Source organism: Haliotis rubra, unplaced genomic scaffold (assembly GCF_003918875.1).
Source record: "Haliotis rubra isolate DU_JTF1 unplaced genomic scaffold, ASM391887v1 Scf58, whole genome shotgun sequence".
In the NCBI taxonomy this organism is placed as follows: Eukaryota; Metazoa; Mollusca; class Gastropoda; order Lepetellida; family Haliotidae; genus Haliotis; species Haliotis rubra.
In genome coordinates this window covers 1798510-1807504 of record NW_025767279.1, presented here as the reverse complement: position 1 = coordinate 1807504, position 8995 = coordinate 1798510, and the positions used below count along the sequence as shown (strand labels likewise).

The 8995-nt window shown below is 40.4% G+C and overlaps 1 long non-coding RNA gene across 1 annotated transcript; it reads left to right on the top strand.

The window, feature by feature from the left end:
* The first annotated feature begins 6073 nt into the window (after nucleotides 1–6073).
* Nucleotides 6074–6357, top strand: LOC124254716. The gene is made up of 2 exons (XR_006892526.1): nucleotides 6074–6146; nucleotides 6285–6357. It is a non-coding gene; the product is annotated as an uncharacterized LOC124254716 (long non-coding RNA).
* Nucleotides 6358–8995: the final 2638 nt, after the last annotated feature.

The following is an 8995-nucleotide window of genomic DNA, read 5'->3' as shown; positions in this document are numbered from 1 at the left end:
ATCGAGTCGTCTTTAGCGATGAATCCAGGTTTAGCCTCAGATTTGCAGACGGCAGGCATAGAGTCTGGAGACGACGTCGTGAACGGTATGCCCAATGATGGGTACAGGAAGTCGACAGCTTTCTGTGGGAACAACTGTTCGCAACTTCTGGTCATCCGTGGAAACCTCACAGCTGCTGCTTACCGCGACCAGGTCCTCACCCCTGAACTCGTTCCTTTCATGGCGGCTCATGGCCCAGGTCTACAGTTCCAGCATGATAATGCTTGGCCGCATACCGCGATGTTGACACGAAATTTCCTTCCAAACGCTGGAATCAACGTCATGGACTGGCCATCGAGGTCCCCAATAGAGCACGTTTGGGATGCACTTGGGAGAAGGCTTCGTGGTCTTAGGAACCAACCTCAGAATTTGCAGGAACTTGGCGCTGCCTTGCAAGAGCAATGGCGCAGAATCCCCAACCACGTGTTCACAAGCATCAGGCAGTCGATGAGGAGACGGTGTTTGGCAGTGGTGAATGCGCGGGGCAGCCATACACGATATTGAACTGAGAAGTTTCGCATTTTTATTCTTGTGACTTGACATTCTGTATACCCATGTTCTGGAACGGCGGTGTAGCCTAATGGAACTGATTATGGCACTGTCAGTGTATCGAGTACATCACACAGATCTCAGCAATGAAATAATAACAATTTAACCATCTTACCATCTCTTGTTCTTTTATAGTGCCCTGAAAAAGGAATGTGAAGTTTCTTTCTTGACTGTATATGTATGTATTATGAATTTAGAACTAGTTTTAGTCACGATATGGCTGAAATATTGCCGATGTGACTTTAAATTTTAACTCACTCACTCACTCACATATAAACTTTAATGGAGGGATCATGAGACCATAACAAGTCGGGGGAATTACAATTGAAAAGTCAATCACAATGACGTCAAGAGTCCACAAGCGGGACAGGGGTCAAACGAACATGTCACAAGCTCAATAACGGGTATGTCCACCATCTGCATTGAGAACAGCAGTGCATCGACGACGCATAGAGCCTATCAAACGTGCAAGGAAGGCTTGTGGGATGTCACGCCAGATTCTCTCAAGTTCTGTTGCAAGGTCAAGGACATTTCTGGCGGATGAGGAAGATACTTCATTCCATCCGCTTATCGACCAAGGATACTTCATTCCATCCGCTTATGATGCACTCATCCACCAAGCCCAATCTACTGTATAAACTCTGCTGTATAAACATCTCATTATCATTTGTACATCATTGGCTTCCACGCCTGTCCTTTGTCTACTCTCTGGCTTCATCAGCTTTCTGCCTAGCCAATTATGTTAATTATGTTGTTTTCTTTGTTACATTGTTACATCCAGCATATATATACTTCCCCCTTCTTCTTGTTCCATTATGCTTGACAACGGTACAAGAATCTGTATCGAAACGTCGCACTCACGAATAAAAAGTTGTTATCCATAAAGTGTGTTCTATATTGAGTTGTATTAACGTTTAATGTTACCCTGTGGCCAGTTACCTAACATCCTATGTGATATACACCTGTGTACGTTGCATTGGAATATGTACAGTGTCCTCTCAACTTACCTTGTAGAAAGATAAGGCTCTATATCCACCTTTGGAAATAGTTTGTTGGAAGGTGATGAGTTGTATCTCCCTGTTAGGAAACAGTTTTTAGGAAGGTGACCTGGTACATCACCTTTCATCACTGGATTGTCTGGACCAGACTCGACTATTTACAGATATCCGCCATATATATGAATATTGTTGAATGCGGAGTTAACAACAAACAAACATGTCCTCCTTGGTAAATACTTTGTAGGAATATGATGAGCATATTAAACAGCTCTATGTTATGAAGCAATATTATTTCACAGTGAGCCTTCCATGTACCTCAGCTGAAAACAGACACATCCTGTTCAAACAATATGCTAACTCATCATTTTTTGTAAAACTAGATAACACCATTTGCTGGCCTGCGAATGGTCTTCAACTACAAATGGATTTTGGCACTTTTAAATAAATTGAATACAGTGAAGATGGAGGCGTCGCATCGATGCAGTCGCTGATAAGGAGCGATCAGGTGTTCCTGGAACAGCTGTACCTTTGAAAGAATAAAAATCCTCAGGTACTCCAACAGATTATCTACCAGGTGTGTTGTATGAAAAGCTATTAGTGGCCTTTTTTGAAAAATAGAGTGTTAATGATTCAGTTGTTTTTGATAACACTGTTTGTGTATATAAGGCTACCTTGATCTTCGTTAATCATCCTCGCAAGAAGATACAACTGTCACGTGAGTACTGTTTCTGCTTGATCGTTTTTATAAAATGCTAATTTGATCTGAATCCCAATGATGATATCTGCCTCCCTTCATTGGTGTAGTGGCTCCTTGTGGTATTAAGAGAGTTGCCAAGATATCTACCCTTGTCATAAGAGGGGACTAAATGGATCAGGTGGCCACAGTCGTTGGTTGTTCGCGTTCGCACAATGAAAGGCCCTACCAAAACTATCTATCGTAAACCATTTCTGACATGTTACGGTCTCACCCACAGTATTCATGTCAACAGAAAATGTTTTCCAACTCTCATGAAATGATTCCGATATAGGTCTTGTCAATATACATATATATTGTTTTGAAGATTTGACGGACAAAACTATCCCCTATATCCACTTGAGTGGGTATATCCCAAGTCTAATAGATGCGCATTTTGAAGATAGGTGGCAGTATGTTTTCAACGTCTTATATCAGTAACTATCAGACTAAAAAAAACACCTCAGAACGTAGTCTTTTATTCTCGGGGTATTTATACTGTACAAGAAATAGATTTCATTTAATGTGGACGTTCATGTGTCGGAAACCCTTCCTGTGGCTCTGAAGGTGTAAAGTAAATTGTCGATAAATCCAAGTGTTCTCGAGTAGTTATATTTGGCAGAATTGACGGCATAGAAGGCTATAGACTGTTTCAACTGATTACTAACTGCGCTACAGAAAGTCCCATTGTGGTTGCTGTGGAAGTCTATCAGTGCCATTGTGTAGCAAATATCATCTACGTAAAGCATACTTACATCTATGTAGAAGATAAAATAACCATGCATATAGTAACACAGAGTTATATTGTCCTGCGTTATATGTGTGCCTGAAAGAAAGTTTTCTTTATAGATCCAAATCTGCATCGCATTAAAAGTGCTTTAAGAATGTGCGAAGTCAACATATGGTTTCCTTTCTAAGACATTTTTCTTCAAGTACGAGTAATTATATTTTTATCGTTCAACAATGTATACTTCTCAAAAATTTAGACTTAATTAAAACACTCACTATATGTTATGTATAAATATATGGTTACATCGAAGATTGATTTCTCCAGTAACATGGGGGTACCAACTGCAAACTTTATGCAGATGAAGTGCACGAGAATCATGCATAGAATTGCTGAAAAGCATGTGTAAAATGTGGTGTAAAGTTTTGTTAAAAATTCGTCAATTTTCACTGATTTTCATCATTTACTGAACTCATGAGAATAATCTTTTCAAGGTTACAAATTTGTTTTACAACAGATCAGTTCATGGGTAAACGACCCGTAAAGGTCCGGGTTAGAATGGACCTTCAGTAACCCATGCTTGTCGTAAGAGGCGTCTAACGGGATCGGGTGGTCAGGCTCGCTGGCTTGGTTGACACATGTCATCGGTTCCCAATTGCCTAAATCGATGCTCATGCTGTTGATCTCTGGATTGTTTGGTCCAGACCACCACCATATAGCTGGAATATTGCTGAATGCGGCGTAAAACTAAACTCACTCACCCATGTGTAAACAGTACCTGTAGTTTAAAACAGTTGCCTGAAGTAAGTGGCTATATTTACACTAGTGAGTCTAAACTTTTGATTAGAAGTATATTTCCTCATTGAGTTTGAAACCCAATTCGAAATGATGAGTTTACAGAAAACTTGAAATGAAATAATGAGAAGATAATTGAAATTACGACCATATAATTAAAGTAGTGACAAAAAAGAGGAAATGTCTCACAAATAGCCACAATAATAGAGACAATGGTGTCGAAAAATAGATTTAGGCAACCAAAGTGGGATCATTGGAGTGTTCCTAGTACATACTTTCACTGCAGCTGCACCCTATCACAGATACATAGTTGCATAAATCGTTTCGCCAATCGATCCTGTTTTGAGACGTAATGAAGCTGATACTGATTTCGGCTTTGCTGGTCTGCCTTCTGGCGATAAACGCAGATGAGCTCCACACCCGCTCCAGCCCGTTCTACTGGATGATATGGAGAAGTACGACAGTTTGAATCAAGAGTGCAGTGAGCAACTTGTCTAAATGTCCCGGAGTGCTAACGAACTTTCACTTTCACCACCGCTGGAATGCTGGAAGAAAGAGAGGTAATCTGCTAATATGTATTAGTTAGGAGTAAGACAGCTCTTGTCTACATGGGTAGATAGCTTTATGTTATAATGACAACGTGTAACTACACCCTTGACAGAAAATATCTGACTATGAAATACAGCGACTACGTATTCTAAATGGCACTGTCAATACGTCCAAAAGAATAGGTTTGGTTTGACAATGATTCAGACAGTATAACTACAGCAGGTATATGAGGGTGTGCCACCTTAGTTTGGAGGAAAATCTGAAGTGATGCCTGTCTTTGACGTTCACTACCTTGGCAAAACCAGACAGCACACCTATGGTGCTGACAAATCCAGAACAATATTCTGAGCAGTTCTTGGATTCGATGATTCTGGAATGATCAGAACAGCAATGGTCAACAACCAGTTAAGACGCTTTGGACGTGTGTTCTACACATGTCCCACTACCTGTATTAAAAGATATCAAAAAGACAAAAAACATGACAACACAAATTTCAACGGTTATGGTGTGGGGCGGATAATATATATTCTGATTTGTGGTTCAATAGTATGAAAGCCTACTTGTGTCACTTTGTGATAAAATAATCCATGTAAGGAGAAAATCTTGAAATTTGAAGTGTTGCAAAAAAAACAGAACTGGTGGTCGGGATCTATCGTGGAAAAAATATATACTGTCATTGTCAGCTTATTGAAAGAGAACAATACTAGAAGTCACTGGGAAACAATAGGTTTTCAAAACTCGGCGAGTATAAAATCCAGTCATTTACGAATACATTTACAAATAATTAGGCATCATGTAAATTACTTGACATGATCTTATGTGTCACGGCCTAAACATTACCTTAACACAACATCCCCATTAATCGCAGCCGAGCACAGACATGCTGCTGATAAACATAGAACCAAGCTCGGGGCGACCGGGAATTCGAATCCACAATCATATTTCTGCAAGAAAGACTGAAGGCATGATGAAGATAAACAATTGGAAGAGTGGCGATTGGTTTAATAATATTGATGAGGTGATAGCATTTCTCATATTTAGGCCACAATTGACCATTTAATCATTACAATGTGTGTCTGCCATTGTTATCCCCCTTGTTAAGCTAGATTTTGAACATGACACATTTCAGCCGTAGAGAATGAAGATGGGGACGATGACCAGTTTGAGAACGAAGACCTTGTTAGCGCAAGAGATGTCTATGAGGCTGTTGATGCAGTTGACAAAACAGGTAATACTGTGCTATATTATGTACATTATGAACGCTGATATTTATCGATCTTCCTTACATGATATTGACCTTGACCAATGTACACCTTTCCATGGTTTTAAAGAAACTACATTGGTTGTTCTCAGAGACAACTAGTGTGAATGGGTTTGGTTCAACACCTGTTGGAACTTTGGAACAGTATTACCGTTATATCATCGCGTTTCTGCTGGATGTAGTAGGAAAGCCGTATGTGATCTACGTTACCACCTTGATGAAGCCCATTACGATAGGTATCATGTTGACACACCTAGGAGATCCAATAAACAATCGTAGCAAAAGAGCAAGGTGACGTTATATGGCGTCATAGCGTTAATAACATTGATAGGGTGCACACATATGGTTTGCTTTGATAAATGGTGCAATGGCAACCCCAAACACCACAACTTGAAAATATATGGAACGTTTTCATATCTTGTTTCCAAGCAACAGTGTTGGGTCCACAGGTAGTGTTCGACTGCCAACCAAGTAACAGATCATGGGCAACTCTCTGTAAGTATGACTATGATATGTTCTTCTTTCTTGTGTACGGTTGCAACTAAATTACATGGGAACTATAGCAGTTTGTGCAAGTTGGAATATATACAGTGTATTAAGTTGAAGATTAAATATAGAGGTATTCTTTTTCAGGATCAAATCCCGGAGACGAAAGACAAAATTCGGTCTCCCTGATCACCTTACGATAATAAAACCATGAAACAGAGTTTTTAGTTGCGGGTATTGCTTGATGCATGTGGCTGTTGTCGGTACATTTAACACTGTCACTTACTGACACACTAACTGGCAGACGTTGTGTGGTGGCATTGCTGGCATTGAGAGTGTGGGTTCGAATCTCAGGTTGGACTCCCAAAATATACTGAAATATGTACTTTACCAAGAGAGTGTAATCTCAAACAGAAGTTACACTTGACCACTTACAAAAAAGGCACTGTGTTTTCATTTATACTGAACAGTAAAAGGAACGCAAGTTTCGAAAAAATGAAATCTCATGAAGGTAAGCGTTCATGTTTATGGAACGTTCATGGTAAAGTGACGTAATGATCCCAGATGAGATGATGTCATGCAATTTAACGTCCATACGAAACATTCGCACAAACACACCAACAGTGCAGCAAAACCATAATCTTAGCACGTGCATCGACGTGATGAATGAAAAGCATGCATTTCACTCTGAGGTATCCTTTATAAAGGTTTGTGTAAAAAAACAGTTCAGTATTGACGCTAGGTGTACACGCCACAGACGATGCTTAGACTAACGACTGAGCAGAGGGGAATGGCCATTGGAAAGTTACACGGAGGTTGCACTGCAACCGCTGTAGCTAGACAATTGGGCTGTCATCTTACCACCATTACACGACTTTCTCAACGTCATCAGCAAAGCAGGTGCTGCTGAACGTCCTCGTACCGGACGGCAACGAGTGACAACTCATGCGCAAGATCAGTTCATCCGGGTCACTCATCTAAGGAACCGAACTCAAGCAGCAAGGAATTGTCTTCGGGCTGCTGGAATCCACTGCCGAAGGCCATATGTGGGGCTAATTTTGGCACGTCAACAACGCCAGCGACGTTTGCAGCCCTCACACAGCAAGGGTGTCGATGGATTATCTGGATCAGAACAACATTAATGTCTCTTTCCCCGGATATGGCTCCCATTGAACATTCTGGGACGAAATTGGACGGAGGATTGCTGCAGGTAGACAGCCACTCACACTTGCACAGTTGGAATAGATATTGGTGTTTGAGCGGAAGCAGTTGCCTCAGGCATTCTTCCAGACTCTAGTGAACTCAATGAGGCCACGTTGCACGGCCTGTGTGCAAGGTCAAGGTGGCTATATGCGCTACTAAAGAGATTGTCATTCGCGTTCAGGGGTATCTCCATTTGACGGACTGTGATTAGTTTGAACTTATTGCAATTCAATGTCAACAGCAACTGTTAGCTGTTACATTGACAGTGTTGTCTATAGAATAAATGATTAGACATAATTTGGGTTGTCTTCTATTAAAAAAACTTGACAAAAAGACAGACTTGCGTTTCTTTTACTGTTCAGTATATTTGACTTTTTGTCCCTAATCGGACATGCTAATTTTCCATGTTATTTTATCACAGCAGCTAACAAGCAGTAGACTTGATGGGATGTGTACACACAAACTATCCCACTGTGGAAGGTGTACCGGTAAGACAACAATAAATATGGCCATTATTGCATTTGAGTTAAGACCCTTTTGATGTTCCAATAGAAGGTCCGGGTTAGAATGAACCTAAAGTAACCCATGCTTGTCGTAAGAGGCGACTAACTGGATCGGGTGGTCAGGCTCGCTGACTTGGTTGACACATGACATCGGTTCCCAATTGCACGGGTCGATGTTCAAGCTGTTGATCACTGGATTGTCTGGTCCAGACTCGACTATTTACAGACCGCCGCCACATAGCTGGAATATTGCTGAGTGCGGCGTAAAACTAAACTCACTCACACAGACACCATTACGTGTGCTTACCTTTCATGAGTGAGTGAGTATGGATTTAGCAATATTTCGGCAATATCATGGCGGAGGATACCAGAAATGGACTTCCCACATTGTACTGATGTTGAGAATCGAACCAGGGTCTTCGGCGTGACACACGAACGCTTTAACCACTAGGCTACCCCACCGCCCCTCACCTTTCATGGAAATTTTCCACTAGTAGAGTTTACTTAAAAGTCCCATTCGTGACCCACTCGTGTTATTCTGGGACAAGCCGAATAGCGACTCGTGCCCCTCTGGAAGGATTTCATATTGGCGCATGAACATCAGAACTACTTTAAACAAGAACGATAACTCTATCCCTGTTGGATTCCGATGTTTCTTAATATCACCGAAGCACATGTACATTGCTAGGTTGTTGTTTTGGGGGTTTTTTTTACTTATTTATTTTAAAGAATTAAACCTCTTTGATACAACTAAAAGAAGGAGAAAAACATATTTGTTATAGACATATTCTAATGTAATTATTACCAGCTGTTCACCTTATATTGCCAATTATGTTAGTTTTCTTAATAGGGTTTAATCATCACAAATGGGAATTGTCTTATTGAATATACAAATAAAATAATATTTTTTCAGCTACATTAAATCCCGAAGCAGATACTCAAAAATGACTTTAAAATATTTCTCAAACTGAACATTCGTGTAACCTTGCTGTCACAACCTTGGTGGAATTTTAAATGAATTCGCTAAAAAAAAAATATGAATGACCAAAAAACAGTCAGACTAAAATATCCCCAGAGCTATGAAATATAAGCCCAATGTTAAAGCTTAAGGTTGATTAGTTACATACAAATACGATATTGTTGTTTTGAAAC